This window comes from Meriones unguiculatus, chromosome 17, assembly GCF_030254825.1.
Source record: "Meriones unguiculatus strain TT.TT164.6M chromosome 17, Bangor_MerUng_6.1, whole genome shotgun sequence".
Lineage (NCBI taxonomy): Eukaryota > Metazoa > Chordata > Mammalia > Rodentia > Muridae > Meriones > Meriones unguiculatus.
Window position 1 is genome coordinate 25764281 of NC_083364.1, and position 20362 is coordinate 25784642.

The 20362-nt window shown below is 52.3% G+C and overlaps 1 long non-coding RNA gene across 1 annotated transcript in view; it reads left to right on the forward strand.

The window, feature by feature from the left end:
• The window catches only part of LOC132648499 (uncharacterized), a 47084-nt gene extending 32490 nt beyond the window's left edge, over window positions 1–14594 (forward strand). The window contains exons 2-3 of the long non-coding RNA XR_009586889.1: window positions 13842–14077; window positions 14300–14594. This is a non-coding gene — a long non-coding RNA (uncharacterized LOC132648499). The remainder of the gene's footprint in view (window positions 1–13841; window positions 14078–14299) is intronic.
• Window positions 14595–20362: the final 5768 nt, after the last annotated feature.

The following is a 20362-nucleotide window of genomic DNA, read 5'->3' on the forward strand; positions in this document are numbered from 1 at the left end:
CCAGTTGTGTCATATTACCTGAGCCTGATTTAGCCTCCTGGTTCTAACCTGAGGCTGCTCAGTCCACTTCGGCCAGCCACAGGTGTCCCTTCCCCACTCCCGTTTTTGGATTTTTTGAGACAGGGTCTCTCTGTGTAGCCCTGGCTGTCCTGGAACTCACTCTGTAGACCAGGCTGGCCTTGAAGATCCTCCTGCCTCTGCCTCCTGAGTGTTGGGATTACAGGCGTGTGCCACCACCGCCAGGCTAAGGGTCCCCTTTATATTAACTTTTAGCTCAGCATTTTTTTTAGCCTCCCAGAATGACTCTTTCGAGAGCAGAAGACGACCACGAAGGCTCTCTCCCTCGCAAGAATTTTGCTTACAGTGCTGGAAAACTCATGGACTCCCTGAATTCCTTAGTCCAAGACAGACTGAATTATCTTTCTGGAATCCGCAGCCTTTGGGAAGCCAGTGTCCATGTGTGCAGGGCCAGGGCCACGCCCACTTCGGTGGGCCATCTCGGGACATGTTCACAGGAGGCTCTCTTCCCCTTTTTCTGCCTCGGCGATTTCTTCCTAGGCAGCTCTTTCTCCCAGTTTGGAAGTCAGTGCTAATGACACCTTGCCCAAAACTCATTTCTCCTGGTTCTTGGAAGCTGTTTCTCGGCCCTCCTCAGGGGCATTCTCCTCCTCAGTCCCCAAACCTGGCTCAGTTTGGACTGTTAACTGGGCTGAGCTGAGCCCCAGGACTAAGATGACACCAGTAGGCTCCAAGAGCAGATGGCTGGTAAATCCTGTCCTGTCGCTCCCCCACCCCCCCAACCCCCCACCCCCCAGTTAGAGGAGACTCTGAGTGGCCCCGCTTTTCCAAAAGGACCCGTGAGGGCAAGAGAAGCTGAAGAGAAAAATGGGAAGGCCGGGAAGCCTCCAACCAGGAGCTCTCCACACATCGGACCCTACCCACTGTCCCCTCAAAGCTGGTGATACAGGAAGCTGTGGGCTTCCCACCCTGGGGCCAGCTGGACACACTGAAGGCCTCTGTGCGTACAAGTGATGGGAGGTTGGACTCTGGAGAGCCAAGGCAGGCTATAGCATAAGAAGTTGCACATGGAAAGCCCAGGACTCAGGGAAGGCCAGTGCTCAACAGAGTGGGAGCTGGCTCCCCTCCCCCAGCTGGAGAGGAGTTGAGCCAGCCCTGGGGTGGCCCTGGGTCTCCAAGTGCCTTTGGGTGGAGAAAGCTGTTTAATCTCTCCCTGGAAATCAGAATTTGAAACCCACACAGCTGATTACAGGGCCAAGGGAGAGACTTAGGGGGAAGGATGAAAAGAATTAGAGTTAACTCAGCAGGGAGCAGACAAGGGGGGCTGGGGCAGGTGGGGGCCGAAGAGGTTCTCGATGAGGTTACAGTCCCTGGGCGCATGTCAGGCCTGTCACTCAGGAGCCTCCTGTAGGGGCAAGAAGGAGCACCTCAGGAGCCAGTCACTGAGGCTGTCTAGAGGCCGAGCCTCAGGGACGAAGGCCTGGGCTGAATGAAGGACGAAGGCGGTCCTGGGTAATGGCTGTGTCTTGCTTCAAGTCTAGACTGGAGAGCTACGGCTGGAGGACAGCTGCGACCCTGGCAGGGAGGGTGGCGCTGGCTCTTCTGGGCTGTGTGTCCTGGTCACACATGCGCACGCACACCCAGGCACACACACACCACTCAGCTGTGTTTGCTTGCTCTCATGTTCACCCCCATCACACACACACACACACACACACACACTTAAATAACTTGCAGACGTATATTAGCAAAAACATTCCATCTGGACTGGGATTTCTCTCATTGCTTTGAATTCCCCTGGGTCTTAACTTGGAAAAAAAAAAATAGGAAGGAGGCAAAGATTTGACTAATGTTGGGTTAAGGTTTTTTTTCTTACCCCTTTCTTTTTTGGTTACTGACTGCCAAGAATTTATGTTTGTAAAAGGAAAAGAATTAACTGTGTTGATTAAGAGGCAAACTCCCTGGAAATGCTCTCTCTTAACCCGTTGGTGCCCTCTTAGTAAAAGATACTAGGGCTTTCTGCCATGGGCTTGACGTCCCCAGGCTGGAGGCCCAGAGCCTTGCAAAGGTAGCTAAGGTAAGCTGGCCCTTCTGTGTGAGTCTCAGAGCAGAAGCCAGGTGAGGAGTGTCTGTGTCTACACTGTGAGCTCCAGTGGTGGACTGTGTGTGTGTGTGTGTGTGTGTGTGTGTGTGTGTGTGTGTATGTGTGTGTGTGTGTGTGTATGCGTGCTCATGTGTGCACTCGGGATACCTAGCACAAGAACTGCATCTGTCTGTCTCCCGTGTGGGACATGCTGGGAATCTTCTGCCCTGTTCCGGGGAGAGCTCTGGCAAGGCAAGGGAATCTTTGCCTTGACCAATCACCTTGACCAAAATAGCAGGAACTGATCTGGCAGAGCAGGGACCTGAGCAAACTCAGAGCAAGGAAGCCAAGGTGAGGATGAGGCGGCTTCAGCGCAGGAAGCAGGTCCCTGACTTTGCCCAGCTGCCATTTTGAGCAAGCATAGCATACTGCTAGCCTGAGCCTGCTTCCCTGAGCTGTGGATCAGCATCCTGGATATCCAGCGTCTGGATCACAAAGACCTCTCCTTCCAGCCTGCCCTAAAGCTCCACCCAAATTTTCCTCTTTGTTCTCCCAGAGTCTCTGTTCCCCAGGTTGTGTGGATCCACTGAGCCAGGCCTTATCCTCACAGAGGATAAAGTTTTGGGGAGAGGGGAACTGCGGAGCTGGGACTGAGAGTCTGCTTGGGGAGGGGTACTGGGAGTGGAAAGAGAAGAGCTGCTGGAAGTTCTGAGTTCCTTGCCTGTGTACCAAACTGTTCAGAAAGGCTTATCGTGCCTGCCCTCCCTCCCATCGCTGCCCAGGATGAGCCTGTCCTTCGCTTAGCCCACGCATCCTTCAAATCCTGGGCACTGCCTCCTCCACGCAGTCTTCCTTACCCCTCCCACTTCACTGACCTTTGGTCCTGGGACATTGTCTACATGGTGGAACCCTTACACCTACTGTCTTCTACTCTGGGCCCCGTGCTCCTGAGGGTGAAGGCACCATGCCCAGGACAGAGCTTGACTTAGGCATTGCTTACTGACTTAAACTGAAGGTCGTCAGTGGCTGAAAGCAATGAAGTCACCTCACATGCTGTGTTCCAAAGTGCCACAGTGCCATGCACCACAGAACCCAAAGATTATCTACACCTGTATTTGATCACTCAATTTTCTGTGAGCTCCTCAAGGCAAGAATTCTGCCAGAGCCCTTCCTAGGGCCTAGTGCAGATAGAAAATGTCCAGCAAACCTCAAACAGATGAAAGAAGATCCAAAAGATGTTAAACATCTACAGACAAAGCCAGAGAAAGCAAACTGTGGCTGGAGCCCATGTTGGGGGCTGGAGCACAGAGAACATGAATGCCATTAGGGCAAGGGACGGGGGAGAAGAGAAGTGACCACTGAGAACCTGCTGGGCACCACCACGGCCCTGCCGAGACCTTCACTTTCACCGTTGCACTTTGTCCTGACTTTATCCTGGCAGGGAGAGCTGTTTGTCTCACTTAGCATCACTTAGGATATTAAGAGGGGTTAGGTAGCGTGCCCAGTCACTCATCTGCAAGCTGAGGCATCCACCCAGGTCCTTCTGACCCTAGAACCTGTACTTTGCGCACAGCACCATGTGTTGGGAACACTGAGTTTTAGGCAGAGTTTTGGAAGACGAGGCACTCATTTTTGGAGAGAGGATCTGGAGCCCAGGCAGCTAGAGAGGCCTGAGGACGCTGAAGAAGGACGGCGCTGGCTCTCCTTCTGGGAGCTTCCTTATACTGGCCCTGAAGCTGGAGGGAAGCGCTTCTGTGGAGGAAGACAACGGAAGCCCAGAGGAGCCAAGAGCGACCTCGTCACACGGCCCTGCAGGTCCAACTTCATGGGTGAGGCTTTCCAGAGCGATTTTCAAATGTTAATACATTTATTTCTTCAGAGAAGCTGTGACACGGGTCCTGCTGTGCCCCACACATACGGTGGGTCAGAGAGAAGCCCAGAAATGTCAGCTGATCTGTCCAGTCTACAGGACTGGCTGCTAGTCAGCCCGAGTTGGGCCCAGAAGTCTAGCGCCTGAGCTTCCGAGCATAGCCATGCACCAAAGAAAGACAGCAGGGTAGTAGTGGATGTTCCCCAACATGCAGGTGGATGGCCCTCCTGCTGGGTGGGTGCATCCGAGTGTGGTCAGGGTCTGACTGAGGAAGATGAGGGGTCAAGTGAAAGAAAAGACTCAGCTCCCTGCCCCTCCTCGCCCCAACGCCACAGAGCACACACATTCGTACTACACACACACACACACACTACACATCACACACACTACACATACACAAACCACACACACACCACACATACACACATCACACATATACACATATATCACATACACTACACATACAAACACCGCACAGACATATACACACATACCCCCCACACACACACAAGCATCACACACCACACACCACACACACACACAGGCTATGCTGATGACTTTGGGTATCATTTAAGGCTGGGGACACAGGAAGTGAGGTGGCAGAGGCAGGGTGAGGTCTGTGTGTTCACGGATAACCTGACTTGATTCCAGGTGCCTGAGGCCCACCACCCCATCTGCCCTGTCTCAGTGTCTCCACCCCACCCCCTCTCCCACCCTGAATCCCTCCCCACCCTCACCCTCACTCCCATCCCCACCCCCACAGTGGCTCACAGGCTTCTCGGGACAGCTCACGTCTGCTTCTCTCCACCTTGCCTTGAGCAGGGCATACAGAGCCCCTGTCAGCCTTTAGGGCCTGCCCTGGTCTGGTGCCCTATGGCCAGGGCAAACCCTGTTGGGTGGTCACTCTGGCCTTCTCTCTGTCCATCAGGGCCTCTTGGGACAGGAGCCATTCCTTTATCTCAGCTCTGGCATTCCCCTCCTCCTCCCAGTCACATGCCATTGGTAGTCCTGGGGTGTCACTGTTGCAGCCAGCCTCTGCCTCCTTCCCGTAATTTCAGGGACGCTTGGGAAGAGCGCAGTTCCCACACATTGACCCGGCTTCCTAAATTCTTGTTTGTTTTGTGTGTTCTGTATACAATGCTGAGAGAGGTTTCAAAGCTACGTCCCAGAGGTAACTTCTGCCCAGCTTTCAAGCTTTGGGCACCACTTTCCTAGGACTCGCCTAAATCTTCTCTCACGGTTAGAGCACAGCATCTTCCAGCCAACACCACTCACCCCCAGACATGACATCATCTTAGAGAGTCAGGCCCTCAACCAGTCCAGTATATTGGTACAAGACTTTATCGTAACTGAGCCTCCCCCACCCACGGGATCATCCCCGGCCTCAGCACTGGAGGCAGGCAGATCTGGACTATTAGACCCATTTTCCAGGTGGGCAGCATGAGACCAGCTTGGGGATGTTCACAAGTCCCTGGGATGCTGAGTCACTTGGCTGCAGTGTTAGACTTCTAGGCAAGAGGGTTGGAAGGAGGCAAGGATGTGGAGAGGGAATGATCTGGATGGATGTAACCCAGGATTTGGAGGGACCGAAAGGATGAGTGATCGTAGTTCCTCTGCGCACAGAAAGCCCCACCCTGAGTCACATGCTTTTCCCTGCCTGGCATCCTGGCACCCTCTGTGCTGAGCAGGGTTGAGTCAGCCTGTTGCCTCTTCTCCAAGGTGCTCTCAGCCAGGCCCTCCTGGCTTTCCTAGGATTTGACGCAAGGCCCGTTTTTCAGGTAGGCAGTATCTGTGGATCCTTCTTGGGTCTGGCCTATGTCTAAACAAGGGGAGGTGTTTGCAAGTTACTCAAACACCTTGAACAGCATTTGACCTCTCTCTCAGCAGAGGTACCCAAGTCTACAGCGGTGATGCCCAATTACACAACAATAGCAACAATTACAGCTGGCTTTTTTTTTTTTTTTTTTTTTTTGTAGCACCCACTTCCAAAGAGCTTCAAGCACATTTCAAGTTTATTGGGTTATTTGACCTCGTAAAAGTCCCACAAATGGGTGGTGATGGTTATGATTACCATTTTATAGATTTGAAAATCAAGGCCTAGAAAAAAGGGACGTGATGTGCTGAAGGTCCTCCAGCAAAGAGTCAGGAAGTGGGTCTCAGTCTGCCCTGACTCTTGAAGTCTGTAGGTGTTTCAGACGTGGGACTCCCTCTCGGTGTCTACATTCCTGAGAGCTAAGGTGTGGCTAGAGGAGGTGCCTGGCAGTAGACTCAGAGGGTGTTCAAGCACAAGGTCACACTCAGAGACAGTGAGTCAGGCACCTTTATTTTGAGGTCAGTTTCCTCTTTCACTTCCCCAAACAATTTCTGGCTAATGAGCTCACCTGTTCCCCGGTGTAAGATCACCAGCTCAGAGGTTTTGCACAGAGGCATGTTTTAGTAAGAGCCATGTGTGAAAGAGGTCAGCATTCCTGTCCTGGGATTATGTGCTTCTGGTCCACCAATCCTGGGAAGGGTGTGGTTTTTGCTAGCCTGCTGTGGGTATGACCTCTGACCTGGTCTTGGTGCCCTGATCCAGTTCTTTTTCCCAAGGCTGACCTCCTGGGAGCTCTCCTCAATTTCTCAGCATCCCAACAGAATCCCCTGAGTCTCCCTAAACATTCAGGGCCTCACCTAGTCAGGTCCTGAACTCTCTTCCCACCCTTGGCTCCTCCCCTCACCCTCTCATGAAATCCTGTCTTCAGCCAGCCTGGAGGACTGGCCCAGGCATGCCTCCGTGTTTTCCCAACTCCACAGCTTACTGCTTTAGCATCCCTTGACCAAAAGAGCCGCTCCCATGCTCTCTGCCTGCTCAGTTTCTATCTATCTTTCAAAGCTATGGCAAATGTCCCTCATGAAGCCCTCCACAGAAAACACTCTCCTTCCTATGATGTTAGAGAATGCCTTGTACCCAGGCCTCTGTATACCCAGTTCTCTGTCATGTAGCAATGGTATAATGCTTCAGACATTTGCAGAACTACAAAGATCACAGAATTCTGCACTCTCATTTGTGTGTGTGTGTGTGTGTGTGTGTGTGTGTGTGTGTGTGTTGGGGTGAGGGATTGAATGCCAGTATATCAGGAAGGGACTGGTCGCTTTCCTGGCTTTAAAGCATGTCAGTCCTTTCCTTTGACTGGTGCTTTCATGTCACCCTGAGAAAGGCACCGAAAGGCAGGACTCACTGCTTCCGTTTTGTGGGTGAGAATTGTTGAGGACAGATTGAGAGAAAGACCTGTGGGCAGGTTAGCTGGGTGTTACTCACGGAGAAACTGCTGCCAGGAATGCATTAAAGCTCGGGCAGCCTTTCAAAGAGGTCCCCCCTTAGAGGCAACAGGACTGTAGCTCTGTATCCCTGGGAAAGGCGGCTGCCTTCATCCAAGCGCGGCTCCTGGAAGAGATGGCATCCATGTGGGCATTCTGCAGGTCAGAGGACCACCTGCCCTCCGAGCACAGCTCTGCCTCCAGTGAGCGAGCCTGCCTGGCCTGCCTACCTGTGAAGCCCAGAGGCTTTTGCCTGAGGCAATGTGGCTTTTACTCTTTTAATATATCTTAGAACCGAGGGCCAACAAGCATCCCTGGGTATGAATGGAAGATCCCACTCCAAAATATCCCTGCAGAGAATGGTCTCCCCCTTTTCTGGAAGCTCTCAGACATATCTGGCAGAGAATGTGAGCAGTGAGAAGCTAGGTTTAGAGTCTTCAGTCACTGATGTTCCTACTACTCTCTGGTTGCTAGTCACACTTTGAAACCCTCAGTAGTGGGTTTAAGTAGGATACTAACAATATGCAAACAAAACAGGTGAGCATCAAAGATACCAGAGGAACCCATTCCAACTGAGCAGGAGACCGGAGCATAAAGACATGGCCAAAGCTGCCCTCTGCCATGTGCTGGGAGAGCATCCTAGCAAAGGTTTTCTTCAGAAAACAAGGCTGAGAGAGCCAGGTCTCCTGGGGGCACTCAGGATGGCGTATGGGGAAGTGCTGTGAAGCCAGCGCTAGCCAGCTCTGTTCATCCATACCTAGCCAGTCATGTCTTTAACATGGAATGTGCCACTGTGGGTAAGGACCAGCCACTCTGCTCTGGGTTCCATGCCTTCACTTACAAAGGAGACATTTCCAACCTCCTTCTCCTGGTGAGTGGGCTGGGCCTGGGGTTCAGTGGCTGCTGCAGCTAAAAATGGATCTCCTCATATTTGCTCATGTCTCCATGGGTCCACTTAGACCCAGTTTTTCTAAGCGAGAAAAATGAAAAGCTCAAGAAACATGGGGCTGCATTTAAATACCTGAGTCGTTGTCCGTCCCCACCCCCAAGCCGCCAAAACACTAGGATGAGAGTGGACAGAGAGCGATGCATGAGGAATAAGCGCATAACAAACTCTAGGTTAGCAGCTAGCTCACCTCTGTCGGTTCCTGGCCACACCTGTGTTTGGAACAGGTGGCCAGCTGCCTCGGGTCCTTTGGAAACTTACACAGATCAGAGGCGGCCCCAAAGTCCTGGCAATTACAGGCTTCTGCCTCTGCCATTGACCAGCCTCCTCCCTTCAGGCCACCAAGGCTGAGGTGGAAAGTCACCAGCAGTGAGTTTCTCTGCACCTGTTTCGTTGGACTCTCCCAAAGTGATTCAGCTGAGAGATACCGACACCAGAAACACCAGTCACTGGCAGCCTGGGTGTTCTCGGTGTGTGGCCAGGTGTGGCCCGGGGTCTCCCTTACATCAGTCCCCCTCTCTCACCCGAGTTTCCTTACGCCCTACGTCTCCTGCCCCCTTCCTGCTTCACTCCTGTGGAAGGGGAGCTCAACCTGGGCTGCAGGCAGGAATTTCCCAGGGAGGCTGAAACATTACAGATACCTGGAGAGCCTGATGTTTTGGTTTGGGATTGCGGCTCAGGCAAGCTCTGTGATGATTCTTTCAGGCAGCTAAGACGGAGAAGCACCAGGGTGAGGGTGTAGAGAGGGGGCCTTCCGTGATCCTCAACTGTGTGACAGCCGGGATTCAGATATGTTGGCTAGATCCGGAGAAGCGTGGGGCACGCACATCTTTTAGGAGTGGAGGAAGAGAAGGCAGGGATAGAACATTATCCCTGTTCCCACTCCCTGTGAGACCAGTCCCATTGGGCATCCCAGTAACAGTAGGGGTGGCAAGACACAGGATCCCTTTCAGTGATGACCATTCACAAGCACGTGGGGGGGGGGGCTCCGGGGAACCTCCCCCTCACATAGCTCAATACAGGCCCCAGTCATGAAGCTGTTGGCGGTAGGAGCGGCGTAGCGCGGGCTGGCAAACCTTTGCCAACTCCCTCTGACGTCGGCTCCCGGCTGGCGCGGCCCTCTGCACATGCGCCATGCAAGCAGGCCTTCTTCACTCTCGCTGTGCCTGCATGTGCGCCCTTGGTGTGAACGTTTGCCTCCCTTCCAGTGCGAACGCTCCCTCTCTCGTTTTCGAATTGCGTTGTCTCCTAAGTTGGAAGGCTTTAACTGTTCGCAAGAGCTGGGCTCTGCCTCTTGCATGGACAATATCACTAAACATTGGAAAATAAACAAACTGGAGAAGTTTAAGACGTTTTCAAACCCTCTGTATCCCAGAGGGCGTCTGGGGTCTGGGGCAGGACAGGGTTGTGCCGGCCTGGGCTTACCCTGTGTTGATGACTTAACCCCTGCAGCTGGGAGAAGCCAATCCCTGACAGCACGGTTGTTTTCACTAAACTTCCCAGGATCGCAAACTTGATTTGGGAGACATTCACGCTGATTTGCACTGAGGTCTCCAGTGACTTCAGCAAGCTTCCTCTTCAGGCAGAGTGCATGCTGGGATTGGGCCAGTGGCTCTGGTGTTTGACAGCTGTTGTAAACCATCGCTGTCCTCCAGAGTTAGTCTACAGGGCTGAGGGAGGGGAGGGGGCCGGGGAGTGGGTGGTGTGTGAGAACATTTCTTTCCATCTTACTGAAATGTGAATCTAATGAAATGATAATGAGGTTGTGGCCTTTAAGCTCCATTGAGCGTCTTGCACATTGTAATTTTACCCAGAGTGGGGCTAGTTTTTGAAATGATTAAAACTATTGATCCCTAGGCCTGTGTGGCTTGAATCAGAATTCATCAGGGGCCTGGAGGTGAGGAATAAACATTTCTCCCAGTTCCGCCAGGGGAACAGATTGCATCTTGCAGATGGCTCTGGCTGGGGCTGGTCCCTCTGACCACAATGGCAGCCGCACCATTAAATGGGACTCAGCGTCTGTAGAACAGGAAGTCCTGAAGAGCCTGGCCATGATTGGCAGCCCACTTGGCCCGGGGTTCTCCCTTGTGCTCGAGGAGGGAGGGTCCCTCTGATGAGCCTCAGACCTACTTCCTTGTGGATAAGCACAATGACTTCTCCGTGAAAACGATCCACGGAAGTTGAAGGCTCCCAAGTTTCAGACCGAAGAATGGAGGAAGGACAGTTTTGCTGTGGGTCAGACAGCTGATATGTGGCCAGATTTGGCCTCCTGTGAACGATCTTCCTCCAGATGGAAGAGAGTCCTCCTTCTAACTCTGTCACTATTCCCTGGCTCTAAAGAGTGTGAGCTCACTCCTTTGAAGATGTGGTCCAGGCTTCCTTGGGCTGGGACAGATTGGCATCTGAAGAACCACCTCATGAAATACCGAAGGAGGACTCCAAAGAAGAGAAGAGGTTGCAAGTGGAAGGATAGGCATGTCTCAGAGTTTTAGCCTCAGCCCTGTCCTCTCCTCAGAAGGATAAAGCAGTATGACATTTGGCCTGGCTCCCTCCTTCGTCATATGTGCCCCCTTTTCAATGCCCACTGGCCAGTCCCCCAGTCCTTAGCTCTCCTCTCAAAAACCCAAGAGATCTCTTTTAACCACCACTGAGGAGAGGCCTTTGTCCACCTCCAGGCATGGTCAAAGGATGCTCTTTAGCCAACAATGGACTCAGAGCAGCGTACAAGGCTCCGGGAGGCAGGCAGGGTGCTACTACCACATGGAGAAAAGCAGCCTGGCCAAAGCCTCCGACCTCGCCCACCCTTTATGCTCTTCCTGGGCAGCCAAGGCCATAACATGTATTCGCTAATAGCTCAGATCAGCGTATCAAAGTCTATTAGCAGGGTCTCTCTCTCTCTCTCTCTCTCACACACACACACACACACACACACACACAATCTCATAGCTACATGGGGGAATATGGATTACCTCCATTCATCCTTACCAGGGTAAGACTCTCTCCTGTCCCTTATACCAAAAGGATGGGCATAAGCCCTCCTCCACGTCTCAGGAACATGGTTGGTATTCTGGGGCTCCCCTTTGTACACTGTGTCATCATTTCAAACTTCCTGGATACCCTCACTAGTGTGTGAGATTCTGGAAGGCAAGGTTTTCATTTCACCCCCCCCCCTTCTTTCTCATTCTTGTCACCCAGCACAGGGCCTGTCACATAACGTACCTGGGTAAGCCGTTGTAGATGAAGAAAAAACGGTCCATGGGGGCTGCCATTTGATTCCCGGAACAACTGTGCAAGTCAACGGGACAGGAATATGAGCTCTGACTTCCTGAAAAGAAAAGAAAAAAGAAAAAAAAGAAAGAAATGGCACTTCCAGGAGGCGGGAGGGCCTTCCTTTAAGGTCACCTGGCCTCTGGGGCTGGCGCCAGGGCTATGGCACAGTCTGGAAGCTCTGAGATTCTTACAAGGCACGGCTCCCTTTGCAGCTGCACCCACACAGGTGCTACCCAAGCAGTTCATACCAAGGTCCCTTTCATCCCTCCTGTGCCCTCGCCCAGCGCCCAGGCTTTGAAGGAGTAGTCCTAGCAAATGAACTACAATTGCACAGTAATAATGATTCCATTTTCTCTTTCTTTATTAATAAAAGACATATGCGACGTGCCACTCGGAGCTTTCTCCCTCCAGGTTAGTCGAATTACACCCAGAGGCAGATCCTTCCAGGCAGCGCCCTCAGCTCTGCTCCCCACAAGCCTCCTGCCCGTAGCCTCTGAAGTCAGAGCCATCGGGGCCATTTGCTTTCCCTCCCCACTGGACTCAGTCGCCCCTGACTCCTGGGGAAGCATGGCTGCAAAGTGTCAGCTGCTCTGGCTGATGTATTCCAAGACCTGTCAGAAGGACTTTAACCCTTCCCACAGGCCTGCCGGTGGGCTTTTAAGACCTCTACTCCCTCTGTCTGGGCTCTGCCTTCCACTCCCTGCCCCGCTCCTCCACATGTGTGTATCAGGGTTCATGTGGGGGGGGGGGGGTCCCAGGGGACAGCGTGGGACTAGGTTCAGGCCAAGTGTCATAGCTGAAAACAGGAGCTGTAGCTCAGACCCGGATGTGGCCTCCCTGCCCGCTGCCCGGCCTGTGCACCTTCTCTGTGGGCCTGGTTCCAGTTCATGGCAGCAAGGCCTTCCTCACAGGCCTTGAGGGAGAAGAGAAATGGAGGAGCCCACTGTGTGCTCCACAGAGAGTCAGGCACACTCCCTGCCCTCTACCCACCTCCCTCTACTGTGGCTCCACACTTACTGTCCCAAGAAGGTGACTGTTGAAGGGGCAGAGGCAAGTGATAGGAAGGCAGCCCAGGCTGGGGGATGGAGGCAGTGACCTCAGTGTAAGGCTCTGAAATAGAAAAACAGAAACCAAACGGCCTGGAGAGCCCAATGACACTTCTTTCTCAGTGCTGAAAATAAAACAAAAAGCCCTCCTCCTCATTCCCAAGCCTCTTGGCATTCTGCTGCTTTTTATCTTGAAGTCATCTCTGCACCCAGCCTCTCCCCACACAGGGTTGGGCCCTGAGTTAAGGTCCTTAATTCTACAGAAGAAATCACTGCCCTGAGGTGCCAGGCTAAGAGTCTGGGACCCGGCAGGCCTTCAGGCCGTCAGAGACCACAGCCCTACAAGCACCTCACCAAGAGTGTTTGCAGCCCTGTCCCTCAAAAAGGCACCTCTTCCCATGGGGTGGGGAGGGCCTGCTTACACCTACTACAGAGCCCGCTACATTGTATGCACTCAGTGACCAGGAGGTCACACCATCTCTAGCCGTTTTCTTATCCAAGATGGCCTTCGACTCTCCTGGGATGTGGGATTGGAAAGCAACTCTTGTCTGCTGAAGACTGGCGATGGTAAAGGTTGGAGATGGCTCTGTACTCAGCAAAGCCAGCCATCTCTTCAGCGGCCTAGGCTTGCCAGGGGCTCCTTCGGCCTCAATGCTCATGTCCACGAACTTCCTTCCCCCGTCCTGCTGGTCAGGTGGTCCCCCATTTAAGCTTCAGAGGAATACCTTCTGGACATTGCTCATGCTATGCCCTCTGGGCTATTCCTTTTTCCCAGCATCTCCCATTCGTCTCAATGCTGTCTCCCTCCTCCTCATCTGAGCCTTCATGGCTTTTTTTTTGTTTTTTAAAGATTTTGTGTGTGTTTTTTTTTTTATGTATGAGCGCTCTATCTGCATGTACACCTGTATGCCAGAAGAGGGCACTATAGAGTATAGATGGTTGTGAGCCACCATGTGGGTGCTGGGAATTGAACTCAGGATTTCTGGAAGAGCAGACAGTGCTCTTAACCGCTGAGCCATCTCTCCAGCCCCTTCACGTACTTTTTTTTTTATTTGTTTACTTATTTTCTTCCTGTATTCCTTCAACAGGGTGCTCACTTCCCACCACACGGCTCTCAGCCCTCCATGTTTTGTTTTGTTTCAGATCAATCTTGGCTTTGTCTACACGGCTCAACCCAAACTTCCGCCCTGGGAGCAGGGCTCTCTGTGCAACTAGCTCTGTCCCCAGGTCCCAGAGGCAACTCATCCCCGACCAAACCCAACCCTCTCCAGAAGCTAGTTAATGATCATCTCTGATGTTCTTCTCCTCTAGAAGCTCATGAACAGCCTTGAGTGAGCGCCAATGTTTTCATTTGGTGGTGCCTCCTCTCCTGTTCCCACACCAGCCTCTGGTACATGGCGGCCCTTCGGGAGGATTTGTTGGAAAAGACTGGTACCAGTTTCAGGAGCAGCAGCGTCCACGAGGGCGCTTTCCCTGCTTCCCCCATGAAATCGCCCTCATCCAGGGCAGACCAACATTTCTGTTTTAGTAGACTCCTAGTGGAACTGGTGAGAGTTCTTTACCCCAGGGGGAAATCCTTGGACCAAATTGGGGGAAGGGGTAAAGGCCTTTGTATCCCAAATCTTCACGCACTGGGCTGGATTTGCATATGTTAATATGGAAAACTGTAACTATGTAATGAGAAGCAGTGGGCCACGTGGGTGAGTGGAATTCCTTACAGTACTTTTTTTCAGATGTCTTAATTTACTCTCTTTGTTGTATTTCGTCAGATCCAGGTGTTTGGACGGAGCTGGTCTTGCTCCCCACTCCTCTCTCTCCAGATCTCTGAAACCATAGGTCTCACCAGACTGAGCTGTGTCCAGGAGGTGACCACGTTCCCCCCATCCCATCCCATGCCTGTCTGAAACACCACCAAGAAGATGGCATGGGGGAGTGGGGGGGGGGAAGGCTACCCTGGACCAGAAAGCCCAGGCCCAGAGACTGGGAGGGGATGTGCCTGAGGGGGTGGGGAGGAGAGGGCAAAATTCCAGAGACAAGAATCCTCTATGGAGACAGCACGCTGGGCTTCCAGCCTCCCATCTGGGTTCCACTAAAAACACATTGTGCGTGTTTCTGTTGTTCTTAAGTCTGGGTTTATTTCAAGGGGGAAATTATAAAGAAACATCTCTCCCCTCATTTCAACAGCAGCGTGGACTTGCTCAGTTGTCATCTGGCCTGCCCTTCTTGGAGGTGAAAAGAGGGTCCTGGCGTGAATCCCATGGGGTCCTGGGAGCCAGAGGTCCGGACTGGGCTTGCTGGCAGAATCCCAGGCCGTCGAATCTGATCCAGGGTTCTTTCCTACCCGATGATAGCAACACAGATGGCCAGAAGGGGTCCTTGGTGGGTTGAGAACGAGGGAAAACTGAGGTCAAGGAGAGACGGGTGGAGGCAGCCCCACCTGGTAAACATCCACACACCCAGAGCCCGGTGACACCCTCCCCACAGCCATTGAGAACCTCTGAGCAACGAGCAATGTTTGTAAGTGTCCAGCCAAGCGAGGCTGGCTTTTGTCAGGTAAGAAGCCAGAGCTAGCAAGGGCCCCTCCTAAGGAGTCAAGTTCCAATCTGGGCTAAGAAGTCACAGCATTACCTGGAGGGCTGGGACCTGAGTTAGTCTATCCCCGAGAGACAAGAAGAGGTCGTAGGAAGAATGGGGAAGAGGTCAGCAGAGGGCTGCAGGATTAGTATGCAAAGCAACAGTTACAAAACAGGTTGATTGGTTGCTGCAGAGGTCATATCGGGATAAGATGGATGCTAAAAAGGAAAGGAAGAGGGTGTCACTGTAGCTTCTGGGGAAGGAATCTAAAAATAATTCCTTGCCTTTGGCTTGGTAGCATATGCTTTGACGTTAACAAAGTGTCAGTGTCAGAGCCCGAAAAGCCATTAGCCATCTAGCTCAAAGTCCACACCATTCTCCTTTCCCCCAACCCCCTTCTCAATTTCATGTGTATGGCTGTTTGGCCTGCTTGTGTGTTTGTGCACCACATACATGCAGTGCCCATGAGGGCCAGAAGAGGGCGCTGGATCCACTGGACCTGGAGTTAGAAGGTGGCTGTAAGCCACTAATGTGGGTGCTAGGACTCAAATCCGGGTCTCTGGACGAGCAGCCAGCGCTCTTTAACTACGGGGCCATCTCTCAAAGCCCTCACTTTATAAGCGAGGAAACTGAGGCTCAGAGAAAAGAAGCTGCTTGCGCAGGCCACCAAGCAAGTCAGTGAGTGGGCGGGCCAGTCCTGCACCGGACCTCCAGTTATTAGGTGCTGGCCACTTTGTATGAGAACGGCCAGATGTGCGTGAGGGCGATCTGAGAATTCCAGCAGACACTCCACTCACCAGACTCATATGTATGCACTCCGTGTACACCGGCCCTCAGACCCTGCTGCCAGCAGAGACCATCAGTTCTCGCCACAGGGAGCAACGCGGTTCGGCCCTCCCGACTGTTGGATACTCGGGCTACAGGCAGAAAGCAGGGCTCAGGACATCCTGGTAGATGGGCCTGTCTTTGTACAGAGTTGGTGCCAGCACAAAGAGAGAACTCAGGCAGGCCCTAGGCTCTGGCCTTTATTAACTAGAGTAATTTTTGCAGCGCCCTCTCTGCTTCTGAGGGAGGGGGGGAAATCTGCAATGAATGACTCAAGTGGTCCTGCTTAGAAGAGCGCCACTGCCCCCTGGTGGCCACACGCCTGACATCGTCATCACCAGCTCCACCCCTCCTCCCAGGGTCTCCGACCGGCCGGCAGGTCATCAGGTGTTGAGGCCCCCTGCTGTGCACGGGAAAGGTGGACAGCAGAGAATACCTTTTATTAAGTGGACGAACACCGCATACTCAAGAAGAGGTCAGCAGGGGACAGTAGAATATTACCATGTAAAGCAACAATTGCAAAACAGGTTGACAAATGCTGCCGTAGAGGTCAGCCTGGGGGATAATAGAAGTTAAAATTTAAAAAGGTGTGAGGTTGCATTCCAGCTTCCAGATAAGCTATCTAAAAATAATTCCTTGAATTGGGCATGGTGGCGCATATCTCATAGCTCCAGCTACCCAGGAGGTTGAAGCGGGAGGAAATGCCCAGCCTGGACGCTATGACGAGGCCTCATTTTTAAAAATCCTTAATTGGTATGGGTTGATGTGCCTCTTGCACAATCAACTGATAATTAACAGTCCTTTGTCTAAGATTTGTGTTTACAGAAACATTGTATTTATAGTTTACCCTTCTAGTTTACCCTTCGTATAGTCACATGAAGTGTCTATATTGTCCCTGTGTTTAAGATGTGTGGACAGAGGGTCAGAGAATCTAAACAACTTGAGCCAACTTGCAATTTGGCAATAGGCTCCCATTTAACCTACAGATCCCAGTTGGGCCAGATGGCCTTCTGGGAGGCTGGCCCACGAGGCTAGGGTTGCAGGCAGGAGTCGGCCGCTTCTGCTGTAAGCTAGTTGGTGAACTGGGGGAATGGACCATAATGCAGCTCCCTCCCATCTTCCAGGAAGAGAACTCTCTTCTGAGGTTGTACAGGGATGCCTGGTGAGCCCGACACAGGCGGATGCAAACTGAGGCTCCTGGGCTTGGCAGCAGTGACACAACCTCACCACAGCCTGGAAGGAAGGGCATGGAGGGCTGAGGTTTCTCCTGGCCACCACCAGGTACATGGGCAGACCCAGGAAAGTGCTGAAAAACCTGAGCGCAGTGGAAGAGCTATGGGGGTTGGGAGACACTGGTCTCGCCTTCCATATCATCTCCACTGTCAAGCACAGGTCAGAGGTCCCCTTGTTAAAGAGGAATGAAAAATCTGGTGCAGCTGGGTGGTGGTGTGCAGGCCTTTAATCCCAGTGCTAGGGGTGCAGAGGTGGGACAGCCTGGTCTACAGGGCAAGGGCTATACAGGGCTATACAGAGAAACCCAGAGCGGGGGGCAGGGGGAGAAAGAAAGACAGAGAACAGAGAGAGACAGAGGTAGAGACAGAGAACACAGAGAGAGAAGGAAGAAGGGAGAGATGGAGGGAGGAAGAGGTCTAGGGCAGTTATTCAGAAACAGGCAGATGTGAATGAATCGCAGCGAGGGTAGAAACCTGTTAGCGTCTTGAGACTCACCAGCCCTTGCCATCCTTGCAGATACAAAGGGCCAAAGAGGGATGTGGGGCCAATCAGACTGCTTCCTGTCCTTCTAGTCCAGACTGGTCCCAATGGAGTCCTGCAGATTCCTCCTCAGATTGCCTCAGGGACCCCACGGCTCTGTGCTCAGAAACCCAGCTTGGTTTCCAGACTGTTTCTCTCTCTCTCTCTTTCTCTCTCTCTCTCTCTCTCTCTCTCTCTCTCTCCTTCACATCCTCCCGTCACAGGGGAGCCTCTCATAACCACCTGTGCTTCATAGCCACCTGCAGGGGTCCTTGGGGGAGGGTGCCTCCCCTGTCCCCTCCCCCACCATCTTTGTGGTAAGGCTACTGGAGGGCTATGCACAGTGGCTTGGTGGAAGCACATTCACTTCAGAGCAGGCGTTAGGACTTTATTGTCTTTTTACCTTTCCTGGGGTTTTAGGCCCCAGGTATTCTCTAGTAAATTGACGATAGAAACCCTAGGCAGGGTTATTCCAAGGACAGACCTTCACACAGGAGGTCCTTTAGACCAAAGGCATGGGCAAGAAGCGGGGCAGCTAGCTTGACTGAGCCCGCATTCACTGCCTTCTTCACACTTAATCCCATTTTATCTTTGCTGCAGATAACACTCTCCGAGGTTCAGAAACCAGCCCCAAACCACAATGCCAGGAAGCAACACCCTCCACAGGAGAGCCTTAGTTTGCTACAAGAGCATCTTTGGGCTTTGCTGACTCTGGGCATGTGGACTCTCCCATGAAAGAGTAAAACATCCAGGAAGCCAAGGATAGGGCAGGCATTTTTATGTAAGCAGACTGTGGCTGCCGTGGGCCTGGTTTCTGGCTAGCTCTGCCCATCCCGGGACTCACTGTCTGCCTCACACTCAGCTCTGCCAGTGATCCCTGGAACTGCATTTTCAAGGACCCTGTTACTCCCCAGCATACCGATGGCCCTCCTTCATTTTTCCTGTTAAGCAGATTTAAAGAATGAACCAAGAAGCTCGGCCGCCATTAATTTCACAGCTTACAACATTTTGCATCCTTTTTATTTTTCTTGAGTCATTTTAATAGGCCCTTATGATTCCTTTAATTCCCCGTTGGTAAAGCAATTTCATTCTCCTCTCTTTTAACCTCCTCTCTCCTGAATACCCCCTCCTCCGGAAAGCTTTAAATAATGCAGCAAATTCTTGTTTCATTCCTTTTCTGTTTCCAGATGGATTTTTCTCCCCAGAACATCCCTGGGAATCATTTCTGTCAGACACTTCCCTGGGTGCCCCTTGGTCTTCACGCCAATCTACCCCATCGCAGCATCCCCCCCACCCAATAGCAATCTGCTATTTTAATTACCGCTCCCCTTGTCACACTTGAGGGATCCCCTCTTGTCAGTCTTCCACCTCACTTAGATGCCAATCCTTTCTTCCAGTGCTGAGAATTCATTAAGACACTCAGACTCCCGCACATCTGCCCCCTCCGTGCTGAATCATCCTGTGTAGGATGCTCTTTCAGATGCTGACTGGCGCAGAGGACCAGGAGAAGGTCTGTCCAAGAGCATACCGAGGCAGTGCCATAGAGCTGAGGGTCCCTGGATTCATCTGAGCCCTGTAGCTCTGCAGCAGAGCCTCTCTGAGACAGGTCTGCAGCCCTGCCTGACTGCCTCCCCGCTCAGCTGATGGGGTCCCTGGTTCTGTCTTTGGTTTTTATGCATTGTCTTTCGCAGGCTGGTCCTGACTACAAATCACCCTGGTCACCTGCAGGTGTTTCCCAGGTGTCTGCTGGACCTGTGGGTTGAGCCCGTAGCTGGGAGTGAGTCTAGCAGGAGGCCAAAAGGAAAGAGCCCGATGACTAGGAAGTAATGGGGCTTCGGCTGTGTGACATGCTCTTGGCAGAAGGCTGGGCTACTCAGCACATAGAGGAACGACCTGAAAGTTGTCACTCATCGTGGTCTGGGCTTTGTCTTTTGGATGGGTATGTAGGTCAGCCCCAGACAAAGTCATTTGCTGTGAGAGGCTTAATCAGAAACATGGCATTCTTGAAAGTCTCTAGGAAAGAATGGTCCCCTCAGAGCTAACCGCCTCACTCAGGCAGGTCACATCACCCTTCTGATATGGGATGTTATGAGACAATTGTACAAAGGCCTATAGGGACACTCCTGGTGTTATCACACAGATAAGGAAACACAGGGTGGAATGGGGAGGGGAAAGAGATATCATTCATTCACTCGTTCAGTTCTTGCCTCACTCTAAAAGAGATTTAAGGCCAGAGACACAGCTGGAAAGTGGACAAAGGGAAAATTATTCCGAGATTCTAAGGTATAAGATAAGGTCTGGGATGGTCTCAGGTGGGAGTAAGGAGGTAGACAAAAGGTTAGCCTGGAGAGCTAGGAGACTCCGCCCCTTAAGATGAGGAGGCAGAAGACACTTTCTAGGATGGGGACGGGGTATCTGGAGAAGGGAGGGGCAGATAGGCCCGCACGATTGTGGCCTCAGTGGCTGCTGCACCAGGCAAAATATGATCATCCAAGAAGCATGGAATGCTAACTAGGATGGCAGGATCCGAGGCACAGAGTTGGTTCAAAAGAGTGAATTCATTGAACTCTGCAAGTAATTCTGACCGCTTGCTACTGCACATCCCCTTCATAGACAAAGGACTTGTCTCGGTGTCCTTTTCGCTTCCTTTAATAGAAGGAGGACAATGGCAATGTGAAGGA